Genomic DNA, 20,125 nt, shown 5'->3' on the forward strand with positions numbered 1-20,125 from the left:
TGAAGTCCCAATAGTTCATTTTTGCCCTTGCTTCCCTTGCCTTTGGCGATGTTTCTAGGAAGAAGTTGCTGCGGCTGAGCTCGAAGAGGTTGCTGCCTGTGTTCTCCTTTAGGATTTTGATGGACTCCTGTCTCACATTGAGGTCTTTCAACCATTTGGAGTCTATTTTTGTGTGTAGTGTAAGGAAATGGTCCAGTTTCATTCTCCTGCATGTGGCTGTCCAATTTTCCCAACACCATTTGTTGAAGAGACTGTCTTTTTTCCATTGGACATTCTTTCCTGCTTTGTCAAAGATTAGTTGACCATATAGTTGAGGGTCCATTTCTGGGCTCTCGATTCTGTTCCATTGATCGATGTGTCTGTTTTTGTGCCAGTACCATACTGTCTTGATGATGACAGCTTTGTAGTAGAGCTGGAAGTCCGGAATTGTGATGCCGCCAGCTTTGCTTTTCTTTTTCAACATTCCTCTGGCTATGCGGGGTCTTTTCTGGTTCCATACAAATTTTAGGATTATTTCTTCCATTTCTTTGAAGAAAGTGAATGGTATTTTGATGGGGATTGCATTGAATGTGTAGATTGCTCTAGGTAGGATTGACATCTTCACAATATTTGTTCTTCCAATCCATGAGCATGGAACGTTTTTCCATTTCTTTGTGTCTTCCTCAATTTCTTTCATGAGTATTTTATAGTTTTCTGAGTACAGATCCTTTGCCTCTTTGGTTAGATTTATTCCTAGGTATCTTACGGTTTTGGGTGCAATTGTAAATGGGATCGACTCCTTAATTTCTCTTTCTTCTGACTTGTTGTTGGTGTATAGGAATGCCACTGACTTCTGTGCATTGATTTTATATCCTGCCACTTGACTGAATTCCTGTATGAGTTCTAGCAGTTTTGGGGTGGAGTCTTGGGGATTTTCCACATAAAGTATCATATCATCTGCAAAGAGTGAGAGTTTGACTTCTTTGCCGATTTGGATGCCTTTGATTTCTTTTTGTTGTCTGATTGCTGTGGCTAGGACTTCCAATACTATGTTGAATAGCAGTGGTGATAGTGGACATCTCTGCCGTGTTCCTGACCTTAGGGAGAAAGCTCTCAGTTTTTCCCCATTGAGAATGATATTCGCTGTAGGTTTTTCATAGATGGCTTTTATGATATTGAGGTATGTACCCTCTATCCCTATACTCTGAAGAGTTTTGATCAAGAAAGGATGCTGTACTTTGTCAAATGCTTTTTCTGCATCTATTGAGAGGATCATATGATTCTTGTTCTTTCTTTTGTTAATGTATTGTATCACGTTGATTGATTTGCGGATGTTGAACCAACCTTGCAGCCCAGGGATAAATCCCACTTGGTCGTGGTGAATAATCCTTTTAATGTACTGTTGGATCCTATTGGCTAGTATTTTGGTGAGAATTTTTGCATCCATGTTCATCAGGGATATTGGTCTGTAATTCTCCTTTTTGATGGGGTCTTTGTCTGGTTTTGGGATCAAGGTAATGCTGGCCTCATAAAATGAGTTTGGAAGTTTTCCTTCCATTTCTATTTTTTGGAACAGTTTCAGAAGGATAGGTATTAATTCTTCTTGAAATGTTTGATAGAATTCCCCTGGGAAGCCATCTGGCCCTGGGCTTTTGTGTTTTGGGAGATTTTTGATGACTGCTTCTATTTCCTTAGTGGTTATAGGTCTGTTCAGGTGTTCTATTTCTTCCTGGTTCAGTTTTGGTAGTTGATACATCTCTAGGAATGCATCCATTACTTCCAGGTTATCTAATTTGCTGGCATATAGTTGCTCATAATATGTTCTTATAATTGTTTGTATTTCTTTGGTGTTGGTTGTGATTTCTCCTCTTTCATTCATGGTTTTGTTGATTTGGGTCATTTCTCTTTTCTTTTTGATAAGTCTGGCCAGGGGCTTATCAATCTTGTTAATTCTTTCAAAGAACCAGCTCCTAGTTTCGTTGATCTGTTCTACTGTTCTTTTGGTTTCTATTTCATTGATTTCTGCTCTGATCTTTATTATTTCTCTTCTCCTGCTGGGTTTAGGCTTGATTTGCTGTTCTTTCTCCAGCTCCTTTAGGTGTAGGGTTAGGTTGTGTACTTGAGACCTTTCTTGTTTCTTGAGAAAGGCTTGTATTGTTATATACTTTCCTCTTAGGGCTGCCTTTGCTGTATCCCAAAGATTTTGAATAGTTGTGTTTTCATTTTCATTGGTTTCCATGAATTTTTTAAATTCTTCTTTAATTTCCTGGTTGACCCATTCATTCTTCAGTAGGATGCTCTTTAGCCTCCATGTATTTGAGTTCTTTCCGACTTTGCTCTTGTGATTGAGTTCTAGTTTCAAAGCATTGTGGTCTGAAAATATGCAGGGGACGATCCCAATCTTCTGGTACCGGTTGAGCCCTGATTTATGACCTAGGATGTGATCTATTCTGGAGAATGTTCCATGGGCACTAGAGAAGAATGTGTATTCCGTTGCTTTGGGATGGAATGTTCTGAATATGTCTGTGAAGTCCATTTGGTCCAGTGTGTCATTTAAAGTCTATTTCCTTGTTGATCTTTTGCTTAGACGATCTGTCCATTTCAGTGAGGGGGGTGTTAAAGTCCCCCACTATTATTGTATTGTTGTCAATGTGTTTCTTTGCTTTTGTTATTAATTGCCTTATATAATTGGCTGCTCCCATGTTAGGGGCATAGATATTTACAATTGTTAGATCTTCTTGTTGGATAGACCCTTTAAGTATGATATAGTGTCCTTCCTCATCTCTTATTACAGTCTTTGGTTTAAAATCTAATTTGTTTGATATAAGGATTGCCACCCCAGCTTTCTTTTGGTGTCCATTAGCATGGTAAATGGTTTTCCACCCCCTCACTTTCAATCTGGGGGTGTCTTTGGGTCTAAAATGAGTCTCTTGCAGACAGCATATCGATGGGTCTTGTTTTTTAATCCAATCTGATAGCCTGTGTCTTTTGATTGGGGCATTTAGCCCATTTACATTCAGGGTAACTATTGAAAGATAGGAATTTAGTGCCATTGTATTGCCTGTAAAGTGACTGTTACTGTATATTGTTTGTGTTCCTTTCTGGTCTATGTTGCTTTTAGGCTCTCTCTTTGCTTAGAGGACCCCTTTCAATATTTGTTGTAGCGCTGGTTTCGTGTTTGCAAATTCCTTTAGTTTTTGTTTGTCCTGGAAGCTTTTTATCTCTCCTTCAATTTTCAATGACAGCCTAGCTGGATATAGTATTCTTGGCTGCATATTTTTCTCATTTAGTGCTCTGAATATGTCCTGCCAGTCCTTTCTGGCCTGCCAGGTCTCTGTGGATAAGTCTGTTGCCAATCTAATGTTTCTACCATTGTAGGTTACATATCTCTTCTCCCGAGCTGCTTTCAGGATTTTCTCTTTGTCTCTGAGACTCGTAAGTTTTACTATTAGATGTCGGGGTGTTGACCTATTTTTATTGATTTTGAGAGGGGTTCTCTGTGCTTCCTGGATTTTGATGCCTGTTTCCTTCCCCAAATTAGGGAAGTTCTCTGCTATAATTTGCTCCATTATACCTTCTGCCCCTGTCTCTCTTTCTTCTTCTTCTGGGATCCCAATTATTCTAATGTTGTTTCGTCTTATGGTATCGTTTATCTCTCGAATTCTGCCCTCGTGATCCAGTAGTTGTTTATCTCTCTTTTTCTCAGCTTCTTTATTTTCCATCATTTGGTCTTCTATCTCACTGATTCTTTCTTCTGCCTCATTTATCCTAGCAGTTAGCGCCCCCATATTTGATTGCACCTCATTAATAGCCTTTTTGATTTCTACTTGGTTAGATTTTAGTTCTTTTACTTCTCCAGAAAGGGTTTCTCTAATAACTTCCATGCTTTTTTCAAGCCCAGCTAGTATCTTTAAAGTGATGATTCTGAACTCCAGATCTGACATCGTACTAATGTCCGTATTGAGTAGGTCCCTGGCAGTCGGTACTACCTCTTGTTCTTTTTGTTGAGGTGATTTTTTCCGTCTTGTCATTTTGTGCAGAGGAGAATAGATTAATGAGAGAACAAAATGCTAGCAGGGTAACAACGTCCCCAGAAAATATAATCTAAACAAATCAGAAAAGACCTGAAGCAGTGGGAAAAGAAAGGGAAAGAGAGAAAAAAGAAAAAGAAAGAAAAAAAGAAAAAAGAAAAAGATAAAGATAAAAAGAAACAAAAGCAGAACAAAACAAAACAAAACAAAAACAGAATGTGATCAAATATGATCAGGCTGGTTTATAGATCAGTGCCACACACTAGATTTTGGGTGTATTTTGGTCTGTTAAAAGAAAGTCCCTCCCAAAATTTTAAAGAGAGAAAAACTTATATATGTACAAAAATAAGGGTTGATATGATGAAGGGATGGAATATGACTGTAAAGATGGAAATTATAAAAAATTTTAAAAAAGGATTTGATAAGTTGTTTGAAAAAAGAAAGAAGAGGATTAAAAAAAAAAAAGAAAGAAAAAAGGGAGAGAATGTGATCAGGCAGGGGAGTAGAAAAAAACCATACACTAGAGATTTAGAGTATATTTTGATCTGTTAGAAGAAACTATCTCAAGATTTTAAAGAGAGAACAACTTATATATATATGCCAAAAATATGGGTAACTACTATGAAGGGATAGAATATGACTTTAAAAATGAAAAATAAAAATGTTTTTTTTTTAAAAAAGGGATTGATAAGATGTTGGTTGAAAAAGGGAAAAAGAAAAATGCAAAAAAAAGAAAAAAAGAAAAAAGAAAAAAAGACAGTTAAAAAAAATAATTAACTTTGAAAGACTAAAGAATCATGGTAAAAAAGCCATGAATTCTATGTGCTGTATTCCCCTAGCGCTGGAGTTCTGCTGTTCTCATTGATCGGTAAACTTGGTCTTGGCTGGCTGTTCTTGCTGATCTTCTGGGGGAGGGGCCTGTTGCCGTGGTTCCCAAATGTCTTTGCCCCGCCCTTGCCGGTCCGGGCTAAGTAATCTGCTCGGGTTTGCTCTCCGGAGCTTTTGTTCCCTGCAAGCTTTCCGTACAGCTTTGGAGGCGGAGAGTGAAAATGGCGGCCTCCCAGTCTCCGCCCCTGAGGAGCCGAGAACTCGGGGTCCCGCTCCTCAGTGCGCCCCCAGAGAAAAGCAGTCAGTCACTCCCATCTCCCTGGTCTCCGGCCACACTCCGCGCTCACCCGGCCTGTGACCGCGCCTTTCTATCTGACACCCGACCCCGGGTGGAGTCTCCAAACCCAGCAGATCCCGGCGGTGCACTCCCGCACCTCTCCTCCCCGGGGGAAGAAGGTGAGTCTCCCCGGATCTGCCGCTTGTTGGGTCCCTGCTGGAGGAGCAGTGGCCTGACTGTGCTGCGGATCACGGTTTATAGCAACCCCGAGCTGAGAGCCCGTGCCTGGGCTCCGTCTCTGCAGCCGGCTTCCCCGCTCCGATACCTGGGAGCTCTGCCGCACTCAGGCACCCCCAGTCTTTCTGTGACCCCGAGGGTCCTGAGACCACACTGTCCCGCGAGGGTTCCACCCCCCACTTCACCACCAGAGTGACGTCCCTCAGCGGAGCAGACTTCTAAAAGTTCCGATTTTGTGCTCCACGGCTCTATCACTTGCCAGAAGCGGCCGACGGAGGCCCCTCCCCCGCCGTCTATCCTCCCGAATAACGCCTCGGATTCACTTCTCCGCACGTCCTACCTTCCAGAAAGTGGTCGCTTTTCTGTTCAGAGAGTTGTTGCTATTCTCTTCTTCGATCTCCTGTTGAGTTTGTAGGTGTTCAGAATGGTTTGATCCCTATCCAGCTGAATTCCTGAGAGGAGATGAAATCCAGGTCTCCTACTCCTCCGCCATCTTGCTCCGCCCCTCTTGACCTAGGCTTAAATCAAAACAGAGAAGGGTTTACATGATACAAATGGAAAGAATAACTTTCTCACTGTAAGAATTATGAGTGAGAGGCAGTTTCAAAGGGATTTGGGATCACCTTATCATCCAGGTGATGTTTCTCAATATTTTAAGGAGATCGACTCTTAGTGAGGTGAACGACCCTCAGTTCAGTTGCCCCAACTCTGTTACCCTTTCCGTGCAAAAACTTGGGATAACAATGATGTGTCATTTCTTAGGGAATTTGGTGGTGGGACCATGTAGTATATGTATCTATCTGCTTTGATAATAGTGGTATAAATGATTCTTATTTGAACCAAAGTATCAAATATAATTTTAAAATCTAGTTGTTAGATGTTGATTCCATCATGCATCAATATATACTATAGCATTTGTCAAATAGTCCACAATAAATATATCCACAGTGATAGGACTAACAGTGATTTATTGTTCAAAAGCTCTACCAGCATTTGACATCTACAACCAACCTAGGATACCACTGAAGATCAACTGATAGTCTCCTCCTAGTGAATTGTGGAGATTCTGACTTTTCAGTGTGCTCCAGGGCTATAAGAGCTTCTTGGTGTTGTCTTTTTATGTTAGTCAGGATTCTCTGGAAACAGAACCCTAGGGTGTGTGTGTGTATGTGTGTGTGTGATTTATATAAAGTGATTTATTGTAAGGAAGTGGCTTACATGATTATGGAGGCTGAGAAGTCAGACCACAGAGAGCCAGTGATAGAGTTCTAGTCTGAGTCCAAAGCCATGCTTCTCGTGGTATAAGTTCCAGCTGAAATCCACAAATCCAAAGGCAGGAGAAGACTGTCATTCTGCCTCAGAGACAGTCAGGCACAGGGAAAAAATTGTTACTCAGCCTTTTATTTTATTCTGGCCTTCAACAGATTGGATAAGGCCCAGTCACACTGGAGAGTGCAATCTGCTTTATTCAACCTATAGATTCTGCTAATCTCATCTAGAAACGTTCTCATAGACATATCCGGAAATCATGGTCAACCAAATATGTGGGCACTCTCTGACCCAGTCAAGTGGACACGTAAAATTAACCACCACACTCTTCTTGGGCAGCCAGAGTTTGTAGTGGCATGCTGGAAGTCCCTAGTCAATTCTCCTAAGTCCTTAGGTTTGTTCTGTGGATGCCACATTTTAAAGTAATTCCTAGTAAACAACGTAGTCAGTTACTAGTAAGTAACCTTTATTTGCACATAAAAGTGTGAAAGTATGAAATTTTGCATTTTTCACCCTTTGGGGTTGAATAGAAGACTTGAACTTTTGGGTTGTTAGAGCCCATCTGGGGGTCTTGGCCTCATAGATGGAAAGTGTTTCTGGTAGCAGGGCCTGTTACTCTGGAAATATCACCTGCTTTTGAGCTGGTGTGAGGGGAGTCACATCCAGGCTCTGCAACTTACTTACTCTGGTGACCTTAGATAAATGACTTAATCCACTTTGAATCTTGGTTTCCTTAATTAAAACAAGTACAATTCCTGAGTTGTGGTTAAAGAACTTAGCATGATTCCTGACAAGTGGGAGGTGCCTGACAAATGTTCACTCTCCAGCCATCCCCTTATATTAACATAAAAATAGACGTCTGCCCTCTCTGTGTTGGTTTAGTATAGATCCAGCTGTGTATCAACATGAATCAGGTACTTTTTGGGTCCTGCTTTTTAGATCTGATCTACTTTTACTTTTACTTTTCTTTTCTTTTTCTTTCTTTCTTTCTTTCTTTTTTTTTAAAGCCACTGCTATCTTTTCTGTTGACTGATTAGTAATATGTCTCCTGTCATCTTCCTTTAGAGTGGTGATAGAATTTAGATGGGGCCGTGGTCCTGTTACATTTCACCCACTGGCATCGTGAATGAGCTGTTTAGCCACCTGAAGAAGAAAATGGAATCTCTTTCTCTCTGTTTTATCTGTCATTATGACCTAGGAAGAGGGTGACGAGAGATCACCATTTGAAAGGTGACCGCAGAATGGATGACGTTTTCTTCCCCTTTAAATGGGGGTTGTCACGAGAACCGGTTCTCGCCAGGGCCGGCTGGCTGTTTTTTATTGTTGCCATTGTTGCTTTTTGCCTCCACACGCCCAAACATTTAATCTCTCATGTAGTTTGTGTACAGCTTCACGTAATTTCCTTGCTTTGATGGATTGAAATTTCTGATGTTTTCTCTCTATAGGCTAGAGCTTGGCAAAATATTAATCTACTTCTTTTTCCCATTGGTACTCCTAGGAGAACCCCTAAGAGAAGAAAAGTGCTGAAAAATAAACTTGTCATGATACGCTAGAGTTAATAAAGGCAGGCAAAAAAGCTGACCAGATTTCCGAACTAGCCAGAAGCCTTTGGCAGTATCTCTGGGGAGGGGAGCCGGGAGTCCCTGATGACGCTCCCCTGACATTGTTGCAGAGCACAGCCTCTGCGCATGCGGGGAAGACAGCTGTGTGGAGTCAGGTGGGCGCCGACTTGCAGAGCACAGGCTCTGCGCATGCGGGGAAGACAGCTGTGTGGAGTCAGGTGGGCGCCGACTTGCAGAGCACAGCCTCTGCGCTTGCGGGGAAGACAGCTGTGTGGAGTCAGGTGGGCGCCGACTCCCTGTTCTGAGGATTTCCTGACCCTGGCTTCTTGAGAACATGTGTTTTGTCACTAAACAAGGAAGTGAACAGCCTCTATGATATATTTAACTTGAGTTTTCTCTTATGGAGGCTTCAGTTAGGGGAGATTTGGAAAGATTGTGTTGTTCAATGGGGACCTGTTTGACTTTGCAAATGAAGGTCTGTATGGGGGGTTCCCTGACAAAGCGTTTGAAACTCGAGCTTCTCGTTTGTAGAGCCCCCTTGACAGCCAATATTTTGTTCAACTGCCTGGCAGAAGTTCCTTTTCAACTACCAGTGTATTTTTGTAGCATCTCCCACCGCAGAACACTGACTTTCAAATCTCTTCCCATTACGCTACTGGCAGAAAGTTCCATAGCAAGGAGAGGAAGTGAGATAAGGAGTAGGGAGAGAAAATAAAGTCTGCTTTTGCAGTGCAGAGCTTTAATGCCTTCCCTCCCCTGTGCTAATCTCTGTAACTTGATTAATTGGCATGTGGTACGTTACAGAAAATACAGGGAATGACAAAACTGCTTCAGTATCTATTAGCTAGAACAGGAGTGGACTTCCCACAGAGACCCCCGGACAGAGCTGTATTTAACTGGGCCCTTTCAAACACAAGTCTTCCCAAATGATGAGCAGTAGAAGATTTCACTTAGGGCCCAGTTGTTTAAAGAAATTAAAAACTGTGGAAATTAGCAGCTGAAATCCACTTGGATGAGTCTACTATCCCTTTAATATGTCTGTCTATTCATCTCACTAAGACATCCCAGTCCTTCCTCCAAAGTGATTTGAATACTTAATATTTGCTGAAATGCTTTAGTTCGATTTGAATAACATAATTGAATTTGCTTTTTGCATTCAGGGGGAATGAGGGCTTGGGAGTTCCTGTGGTAAGATATGTGAACGTGCTTCTTTTTAGAAGTGATTCTTACTTATTTCTCTGCCTGTGAACCAAGAATTAATAAGCAGTGGGCCTGCCAAATATATGGGGCTGTATTCATCAGAATTAGAGGCTTTATCTGTCACTCTCCAGGTGATTGGCTAGTCCCTGGGGCTCAGAGGCGATCTGCTTAGTGACAGGTTTCTGTTAAGCTGAGTTTGATATAGATCGCCTTTGTGTTTGGATGCCATGTGTTCTTAGGAACCACAGCAGAAGCAGGATAGTTGTAAGCTAAGGTCCTGACTAAGTGCTGTTCCTGTTGTTTATGGCCTGATGAAGGAGACAGATAAATATACTAGAAACTCAACAGTCAGCACAGTGAAAGAGATATGGCCAAGGCGCAGAAGGAAATGTTTATCCCTGGGGTAATAGTAGGAGGCTTACCAGAGAATCTTTGAGAGAAATTTGAAGTTATCCTGGCAGAGAAGTGGAGTTCTGTTCCAGGTTGTGGTAGTAGCATATTTGAAGGCATGAGGAAATGAAACGTGTCGTGGGGTGGCTGGAGCATGGGGAAGTGATAGAAGATGAAGTTAGAGAGAGGTATAAACTGCTTTATGAAGGGCCTTCTATGTAACTTTGGAATTTGAGCTTTAGTTTAAAAATACTAAGGAGTCTTTAGTAATTTTTAAGTATGAGAATGATGCAAGTCAGATTGACATTTTAGAAAAATAATTAGGTTAGCCCATGGAATGGAGCAGTGTAGTTAGCATTGGACATGAGGAGACTGGTTAGAAGATTATTTATAATCATCTGAGAGAAAATCAATGCAGGCCAAGCCAAAGAAACAATAGGGATGACAGATAAGAAAGAATGGACTTGAAAGATGTTAAAGAGGTAGAATTTACCAGATTTGGTGGCTGCACGTAGGGAAGTGAGGGAAAGGGGAAAGTATTTGATCTGCTTTCTTGGTCCCATTGCTAGAGTTTGGGATGACAGGAGGAGAAGTAGGTTCTGGGGTTGGGGTCAGGAGAGCTAGTTGAGTTTGGGATACGTCTCGATGGAGGATTTGCAGGTGGCCTTGTTCAGTAGACAGGCGCTTGGATGTGTCTGGGCCCTGGCACGGTTGCCTAGGATGGAGGTGGAGATTTATGGTCAATGGCCAGAGTTGCAGCTAAGAGTTTGGCTGTAGTCATCTAGGGCAGTGTAAGCAGAGCCAGAAGTGAACAAAGCTGAAAATGAGGCCTGTGGAATACAAATATTTCGTGACAGGAAAGGAAGGAAAGGGAAGCTGTGAAGACGACCAAGAAAGAGTAGCCAACTTACTTGGGCAGAGGAGAGCGGGTGGTAGTAGCATGACATGGGATGACATGGAGCTTCGTGTCTTTTGTGGACTGTTGAAAGGGAAGAGTTAAATATTTGTACTGAGGAGAAAGAGCCAGAAAAGAGAATAAAAGAAGAAGAGATGTGGGATGATTTCTAAGTAAGAACTTTGGAGGAGACAGAGAGTGATTGGGCGAAGGTATATTCTTGTCACTGGAAGGCCTGGCGCCTGACCAGAGGAAGGTGCTCTTTTCTTTTCTTTCTTTTTTTAATTTTTAAATTACAGTGGACATGAAGGACTGAAGGATGACTGCAAGGCAAATGCATTTATAACTGGGAATGGAAGGGGTTTCCTATCTGATGATTTCTCTTTTTCAGTAAGAAGGAAAGGTCATTTTTTTTTTTTTTTCCTGGCAGAAGTAATGTATGTGAGACAGACACCTTTAAGGAGTGACATACCTGATTAGTCTCTGAAGTTGACTAGACAGAACAGCTAGTACTTTCTCCAAGGTTTGGTTCTTGACTCAGCACATGCCTATGGAGGCAGTTCTAAATTCATCAGGTAGTTAAGAAGACATGCATGAGCATCTGCTATGTTCAGGGCATTGTGATGGTGGTATTAATTCTTGAAGTTATGGAGTCTTTCCTGTTGCTGCTCAGTTGGTTACAAATCATGGTAGCCTGTCTTCTTTCACATTAAGAGTTCGGAATATTGCTCTTTGGGCATTAATCTCTCTTTAGCAGCTGACGTCAAAGGAGTCTGTAGTCCCTATATTCAATTTTGTAATAAACTTTTTATTTTAGAATCTTTCTAGGCTTTACAGAAAAATTGCAGAGACAATACAGAGTTCTGTGTATCCCACACCCAGTTTCCTCTGTTATTGACATCTTATGTTAGTATGGCATATTTGTCACAATTAGTGAACCAATTTTTATATATTATTACCTATATTTATTTTTATTTATTTATTTCCAAGCCTTCTTGCTGTGGCCTTTTCAATTATCTTTGGCAGGGAGAGGAATACTTGTCTACCGATAATTCAGAAACTTGAGTTGAACAAGCAATTTTAATGTTCTCTCTATTGTGTCTTTGGGATTGTCTTATCTTAAACCCTCCTTCTGAGGCACCTGAGTGTCATTGTCGGTTAAGCATCTGACTCTTGGTTTCGGCTCAGGTCGTGATCTTAGGGTCATGAGATCCAGCCCTGCATAGGGCTCCGCGCTCAGTGTGGAGTCTGCTTAAGACTCTTTCTCCCTCTGCCCCTTTCCCCCATGCTTGCTCTCTTTCTCCCTAAAATAAAAATAAAAACCCCAAAACCCTACTTTTTATCTCTTTGAAAGTCATACAATTAAAGAGGTGAAGAAGTCTACAAAGAAAAATAAATATCAACTGGTATCAGTTATGTGTCTCTAATTTATAAAGTATTACTCTTCAGTAAATGCAACTTGTTAGCCAAAAATCTTTTATTTCTTTATGTATTTATGTATGTATGTATTTATTTGAAAGATTTTATTGAATTATTTGACAGAGAGAGAGAGAACAAGCAGGGGGAGCAGCAGGGAGAAGGAGAGGGAGAGGCAGGCTCCCTGCTGGGGCTCAATCCCAGGACCCTGGGATCATGACCTGAGCTGAAGCAGACGCTTAACTGACTGAGCCACCCAGGCGCCCCTAGACAAAAATCTTTTAAAAAATGGGTTCATAAGGGATAGCAAAGAGTGGTTTTGTTGTTGTTGAAGAGATTGTGCACCATCGCCAGTGGTCGCAGTTCCCTGTTCTCTTTGCCTCTAGATGGCACTGGTTTTATACTGGCCTATAGTTTTGAAGCTATACAATTTGGAATAAAAAAGTCTCTCTGGTCAACGTTATGTCCGTGTTCACTGATGTACCCTCTGTTTTCACCTACTGCTCAGCAGAACATGGAAGTGGGAACCTCTCTTAGTTCCTGTAAGAGACCCGTCATAACAAAGTCATTATGACCGATGTGGAATTTGCTGATAATTTCGTGAGTAAGAAGGAGGAGAGCATTTGTATCATGTAATCTGCAGTGCAGTCATTCCAGAAAACTTCTGAATGAGACTGTCTCCTCTCTGGGTCCCTTTTCTGTTGTCAGTGGGGAGGTGTTGTTCTGAGCCATTCTTCTGTGTAGAACTTAGTTCTCTGGCATCCTGTTCCCAGCTCCAAGAAATTTCAAAATCCATCAGAAAGAAGCTTTGTCATGCAGAGCTATTTAATAAGTGTCTCATATTCCGTGGGCACCTTTGGGTTTTCACTTTACCCCCTTCTTATTGCTCCCTCCTCCCCCCTCCCAACTGCCAAAGAATTCTCTTTACTTGTTACTCAAAGACTATATTCTTTTTACTTTTTTGCCCCCATCTAATTAAGCTGGTAATCTTTTGAGTCACATCCCTTCCAATAGAGTCATACAGCTAAATGAAACAGTTTAAAAAATGTCAGCTTGCAGAAATATTTTGTGACTGTAGGCATAGCTTCATTCTGAAACAACACATCGGCAGACCGAAGTGTTATTTAGCCACTATTGTTGAGATTTGAAAGCTCTTCCTCCTTTCCTCTTCCTTCTCTTCCATCTCTGCCCTCCTTTCTCCTCTTTTTCCTTCCCCTTCTCCTTTCACTTCCTCCCTCTTCCTCTTTATTAAAATGCTGGTTTGCCTAGTGTGAATTCATAGTTATCACCTCATTTCTCTCTTGTTCTCAGCCTTTCTACCGAAGCTGTTTCATTTGGCTGTGTCACTTGGCAATACTTTCCCATTAACATGATCTTGGATTATATGTTCACTACTCTTGTGCCTGCATTTGCTACTGGGCAGAGCAAGAATGCTGTCCCACAGGGCTTTAGACTTCTGCTCTATTATCTCAGGCAAAGACTGACTTCGGAACCTAGAATGAGCTGAACTGGTGGCTGATTGGTGTACCAGCTGGTCAGAACTTCAAATGCTGTTGAAGTGACCTTACCATACTTGTTTTAATGTTCTAAATGCTGAAATGCTTTGTAACTCGAAAATATTATATCTGTTTCAGATGTATTTTTCTGAATGTTGCCTTCTTGTTCCAGTACTTTCTTAGCTTGTTTGGGTTATTCAGAGAGCGAGCCTAATTTTTTCTTTCACCGTGAGGTCGGGCTCGGCGTGACACTTCCGGCAGGAAAAGTAGAGTTACTTCAGCAGCATAAAGAGGAAATTAAAAAGCAAGTGAACATGTGCTCTTGTGCAACCCACATGCTTAACGTATCCTCATTGGATGTCTTTGAGGGACCTTGCCTTTAGGAGCCCCCAGTCACCTCAGGGGCTCCTTGAACAAAGGTTTTATTTTGACTATTTGCTGTGCTGTTTCATCTTTCAGAGTGTTATATAGTGAACAACTATATCATAAATCCATGTCTTTTCTTTCTGGAGGGTTTCTTCTGAACCACTTTTGGAGTTGAGCACTATTTCTTCTGCTTTCTCACCTCTCTGAGGATCATTTATTTGTTCAATGCTGAAGCACTTTAATTCCACATTTCTACCGCTCTTTTCATCTGGTTCTGTTCTTTCCTTTAGTGAAGAAGGAAAGGGTTGAGGTAACCCGAATCAAGCATGGGTGTCATAATAGGGGCCCCAGGAATGCCCGCCTCCTTGCGCTCCGTATTGTCTTTGGAAGTATGTGTGGCCTCTGCCATCCATTGCCTTCCTGTCGATGAGGCAGAGCGTTGTGCAGCCTCTGTTTGGTTTCAAAGCAGTGCTCCCCAAACAACTGTCCGCACGGATGCCCTTACACATATTCATGCGTTTGAAAGGCAAACCTTAATTATCTTTTGTGAGATTTATTGCACCTCATGCACTAATAATGATTTATTTAGGATAAACCATCACTATTTTATATAGGGCACCTAAAGCAGTATTGGTGCATGAAATTATGGCAGCTCACCCCGTTCACGTTTTATATTCACTTCCTAACCCCATCCGTCCGACTCCATGGATTCTTGCTACACAGAAGACAACGAGATGATAATATCCGTCGTGGAAATTACCACAGAAACTGGAAGATGGGTCCGTGAGTCAGATTTTGGTTTGAATTCAGACTCCACCACTTACCATGTGAGTGGCAAGTGACTTAACTTCTCTAAGCCTCAGGTTTCTTAGCTGAGAAATGGGAAAAGAATAAGGACTGTGAGGATTCAATGGAGACATACAGTAAGTAAGGTAAGCACTCAGTAAGGCACCAAATACAGTGAATGACCCAGAATTGTTCGCCAGTGGTAGGTAGTGTGAGCAGCCACGGCAGCAGCAGAATTTGTTGTAGGGTCGTTATGTCTTTCACGGGAACTCAGAGGCATGGGGGCTATTTAGCATTACTAGGAAAGGCAGACTACATAGATTAAACCAATGATCAATGGATATCTTTATTTATTTTTATTTTTTTAAAGATTTTATTTGTTTATTTGAGAGAGAGAGAGAGAGAGAGAATGAGAGCGTGAGCACAGAGGGAGAGGGAGTGGGAGAAGCAGACTCCCCACTGAACAGGGAGCCCGACGCGGGGCTCGATCCCAGGACCCAGGGATCATGACCTGAGCCGAAGGCAGATGCTTAACCGACTGAGTCGCCCAGGCGCCCCCAATGGATATCTTTAAATGACTGAATAGAAAAACTACTGCTTTAGCAACCACAGACCAGTCCTGCATAACTCCATCCTGCTATCATCCAAGCCCCCTTTACACTTGGCCACTTATGATTTCGCATAGATGTATATTATTCTTCTGACCATTTGCTTTTTTATTTGCTTTTTAAATGTGTGTTTAAAAATCTGGGCCATTTTGAAAAATCCCTTTGACTCTCTAAATTTTAAATTTAATTGGCTTTTGCAATCCACTTTAAGTTTTGAGCCTGATTGGAATTAATTTCTCATATTCATTCTTTTCTCATCTGTGAACTACTTGCCCTGGCTTTTGTAAGCAATTGTGGTAGTGGTGGAATTTGTATTCTGGGTCATTTGGGTTTGTGCAAGGACACTTAAGAAAATGTCAGAGAAATAGAAGAAATCCTAGTAGAAAAACAAATGACATAGCCTATTGTGTGCAGTTAATGGAAATTAAGTTTAATTTCTTCAACAGTGGATGTCTCTCAAACATAAAGCTAAGAGAGAGGCAGCCACTTAAAGGTCCCTGGAATCAGGGGTAAGCTGCGTGTTTTAGTCCCAGCGTGGTGGCTAATTGGCTCAGTAATTTTAGCTTCTGTGGATCTTACCCTGTCTGGATTTCATTTTCTTATTTCGAGTTGGTTTTGTTGATCTGTAAAGTCTCTTCCAGTTCCAGTATTATATTTGCTCTAGAAATAGTAGCTGATTTGTTCACATGGTTTTATTCTTTTGTGTTGTATTGTGCAGATGGCCTTACAAATTACTGCTTTTCTTTCTTTGAGAGTTTTTCAAACTTGAGTCATTAGTGTATGTTAAAAGTGTTTTTTGGTTATTCCTCTATACTGTATATACTATTAGATATTAATAATTTAAAAAAAAAAGTCTTAAAGTGACTGAATTCTTTTACTTAGCATTGTCCTAAGCTCTACTATCTCTGAAGTTATGGGTTTGATATGGGAGTGACATATTTTTCTAGTACACAATTAAACTAATACATAACTATTAATATATTTACTTGTATACCTCCCTAAATCTTAAAAGAATATATGCTGCTTTTGGGGAAACATTGGTGGGTTTTGGGTTTATTATGTCAACCATCCCTGTCCTCCCCTAGCATTTTTGATATGTTTTCTGTACCTGACATGCCAGTGTTCTGATTGATCTATTAAAACTAGATTGGCCACAATGAATAATTGAAACCTTTAGTGCACAAATGGACTCCCAGAATTATGATATGCTAACTGAAAGCTTGGGCAAGACACTCTGAGGGATTTCTATTCCACTTGTGTAAAATGTTCATAGCAGGAGTGGGAGGATTTGTGGGTGATGGTGGGGAAGTTCTTATGACAGATGGAAAAGGATAATGAATGGATCAAGAAACTGTTCTTTAAAAAATAATAATACACCTTACAAGTATGAAGTGTGGTTAATATTACCAGCAAGAACATGACAGTTGGAGAAGGGCACTCTCCTCCTTTGTGAGCACACACAGTAGGGCTATCATCTTGCGTAAGACCAGAGAACAGTCATGGTGCTCATCTTTCACCTGTTCAACAGCGTATTTGTTTAGTGTATGTTATGGAAGGTCCAAGATTGATGAGACATCCTTGAGCTTTGTGTTCTATTAGGTTGAGAGAATATTTACTTTAGCTTTTGTTTCCCTTAGTTTTGACCCATGAATACCCCAGGAGAATTACTACATTGGACTAAATCTCTGACTTTAGGTTCTGAATTCCTAAATGATCAAGTATCTCTTGTTTGTGTGAGTGGAAATTTGAGAAAGGATTCCATTTGTTCCTGGTAACAATATAATGACATTGGTGTCCCAGAATGAGGGGAACATAAAGCCAATTAAATACATATATATGTATATACATAATATTACAATAAAACCATATGGATATTACTGTTCACACAGAACCTAAATATCCAATTAAGAAATATCTAACTGGATGGCATTTGATGAGAAATATGCTGTTTTTCTTGTACTTTTTGTAAGTGACATGAAGCAGGGGCCATTTGTTTTTACCTCCAAGTGTCACTTTGAAATATCCATATTGTTAATAAAAAAGTCAGTTTTTATTTTTTATTTATTTTTATTTTTTAAAGATTTTATTTATTTGACAGAGCGAGAGAGCAAGCATAAGTAGTCAGAGAGGCAGGCAGAGGGAGAGAGAGAGAAGCCGACTCCCTGCCGAGCAGAGAGCCCAACTCGGGGCTTGATCCCAGGACCCTGGGATCATGACCTGAGCCAAAGGCAGCCGCTTAATGACTGAGCCACACACTGCCTCGAAAAGCCAGTTTTTAAAAAATTATTTTATACATTCATTGTCCTTAAATAACGGTGGTATAAAAGGATTCTTTCTTGTAGTGCTCATTAATTTTTTACACAGCACTCATTTTGACATTTGGAGTGGTACAGGAGCCATATTACATCTTCTGAAAATGGTGATCTTCATCTGGTACCCTTGGTTTTGTGGCCACCACCCAGAGAACAATCATTTGATAGCCTGGCTCTTGTGGCCAGTGGGGCTTGTGTTCATGGGTTTAACAGGACGGTAGCAAAGAAAGAAACAGTTCTTAACTGGCTGTCCTCCTACCTCCCAGTCTTCCCTTGAAAGAAATATATTTGCATACTTTGAAAGTCACAACCTTACAGTCTGGCTTCTGAAATCAGCCTACATCTAGGTGCTGACTGAGATCCTCTCCTTTGGGTCAATGACAGATCTTGAACATCTTCAACTACTGGGAGTCACTAAGAACAAACAAGGCTGCTTGGACAATCACAAAGGTTTGAGAAACAACCTAGAGCTGGGGCAGGGTTGAATGATAAGGTTCACCTCCTACACAAGACCACTCCATAAACAGTGGGAGAGGGGGTTGTTTTATCTAATGCACAGAAGCCAACGCAGAGAGTTAGGAAAATGAAGAAACAGAAAAACATGTTCTAAATGAAAAAAACAAGATAAAACCTCAGAAAAAGACAAGAATGAAATGAATGAAACATCCTGTTTGATGAAATGAAACAAGAGATAAATGATTTACCTGAGAAGGAGTTCAAAGTAATGGTCATAAAGATGCTCACAAGTTTAGGAGAACAATGCATAAATGAAGTGAGAATTTCAACAAAGAGATAGAAAATATGAGAAAGTACCGAACAGAAATCACAGAACTGAAGAATAAAATAACTGCACACAAAAATTCAACAGAGGGTTCAACAGCAGACTAGATGAAGCAGAAGAAAGGATTAGTGAGCTTTAGTGAACTTAAACACAGGACAGTGGAATTCATCCAGGTGGAGGAGCAAAAAGAAGCTGTCCTTCAGAATTGAAGAAAAGATAAGAAAAAGCTGAAGGAGTTCATCTAGACTGGCTTTAAAGTAAATGTTAAAGGGACTTTCTTAAGCTGAAATAAAAAGTTGCTAATTAGTAACAGGGAAACATAAAAAAATATAAATCTCACTGACAAAGTTAATTATGTAGTTAATTTCAGAATAATAATATTGTAGTGTTGGTGGGTTAATCACTTATAAGTCTAGTATGAAGGTTAAAAGACAAAAGTAGTAATAACTATAACTACAGTAATTTATTAATGGATACACAAGATAAAAAGATGTAAATTGTGACATTAGAAACATAAATGGGGGAGTAAAAATGTAGAACTTAAAATAAATTGTTACAACCCTACTACCTTTTATGTAAGCCTCTGGGTGACCACACAACAAAAACCTGTAGTAGATACACAAAAGATGAAGATAAAGGAATCTAAGTATACCACTAGAGAAAATCATCAAATCACAAAGGAAGAGAGCAAGAGTAAAAGAAAGGGACAAAGGAATTACAGAACCACTAACAAAATGGTAATAAGTCCATACCTATCAATAATTATTTTAAATGTAAATGAAAATCTTCCAATCAAAAGACATAGAGTTGCTAAGTGGATAAAAGAAAACAAGACTCAATATATGATGCTTATAAGAGACTCATTTCAGGGTTAAAAACACACACAGACTAAAAGTGAAGGAATGGAGAAAGATATTCCATGCACATAGAAACCCAACAAACGCTGGGGTAGCTATACTTAACATCAGGCAGAATAGACTTTAAAAAAAGACTGTAATAAGAGACGAAGAAGGTCATTATATAATAGAAAAGGAGATCACTCCAAAAGAGGATATAACATTTGTAAATATTTGTACACCCAACATAGGAGAACCTAAGTATGTAAAACAAATATTAACCCACCTAAAGGGAGAAATAGACAACTATACAATAATAGTGGCGGACTTCAGTACCCACTCTCATTAGTGGGTAGATCATGCAGACAGAAAACCAATAAGGAAACATAGGACTTATAACTAGACATTTACAGAACATTCCATCCACTACAATACATGTTCTTCTCAAGCACTGATGAACTTTCCCCAAGATAAGTCATATGTTAGGCCACAGAAAAAATCTTAATAAAGTTAAGAAGATTGAAATTAAGCATCTTTTCTGGTCACAATTGTATGAAACTAGAAATCGATAAGAGATGAAAACTGGAAAATTCATAAACATGTGGAGATTAAACAATGTGCTACTGAACAGCCAGTAAGTCAAAGAAGAAATCAAAAGAGAAATCAAAAAATAATCTTGAGACAAATGAAAATGGAAATACAGCATACTAGAACTTATGAGATGCAGGGAAAGCAGTTCTAAGAGGGAAGTTCATAGGGATAAACATCTAAAATTCAGAACTAAAAAATATTTCATACAAACAACCTAAGTTTACAATGCAAGGAACTAGAAAAAGAAAAATAAATGAAGCCCAAA

The 20,125-nt window shown here is 40.2% G+C and overlaps 1 protein-coding gene across 16 annotated transcripts in view; it reads left to right on the top strand.

The window, feature by feature from the left end:
- FARS2 (phenylalanyl-tRNA synthetase 2, mitochondrial) overlaps positions 1–20,125 on the top strand; it is a 715,905-nt gene that overhangs the window by 157,432 nt on the left and 538,348 nt on the right. Inside the window, exon 1 of one of the 16 annotated variants that reach the window (XM_032424632.1) lies at positions 8,387–8,464. The exons of the other annotated variants lie outside the window; for them this stretch is intronic. The gene's annotated coding sequence lies outside the window, so the exon portion shown is untranslated. Of the gene's footprint in view, positions 1–8,386; positions 8,465–20,125 lie in introns of those variants that run through there. 16 annotated transcript variants of the gene reach the window in all.

This window comes from Phoca vitulina, unplaced genomic scaffold, assembly GCF_004348235.1.
Source record: "Phoca vitulina isolate PV1807 unplaced genomic scaffold, GSC_HSeal_1.0 scaffold31, whole genome shotgun sequence".
Lineage (NCBI taxonomy): Eukaryota > Metazoa > Chordata > Mammalia > Carnivora > Phocidae > Phoca > Phoca vitulina.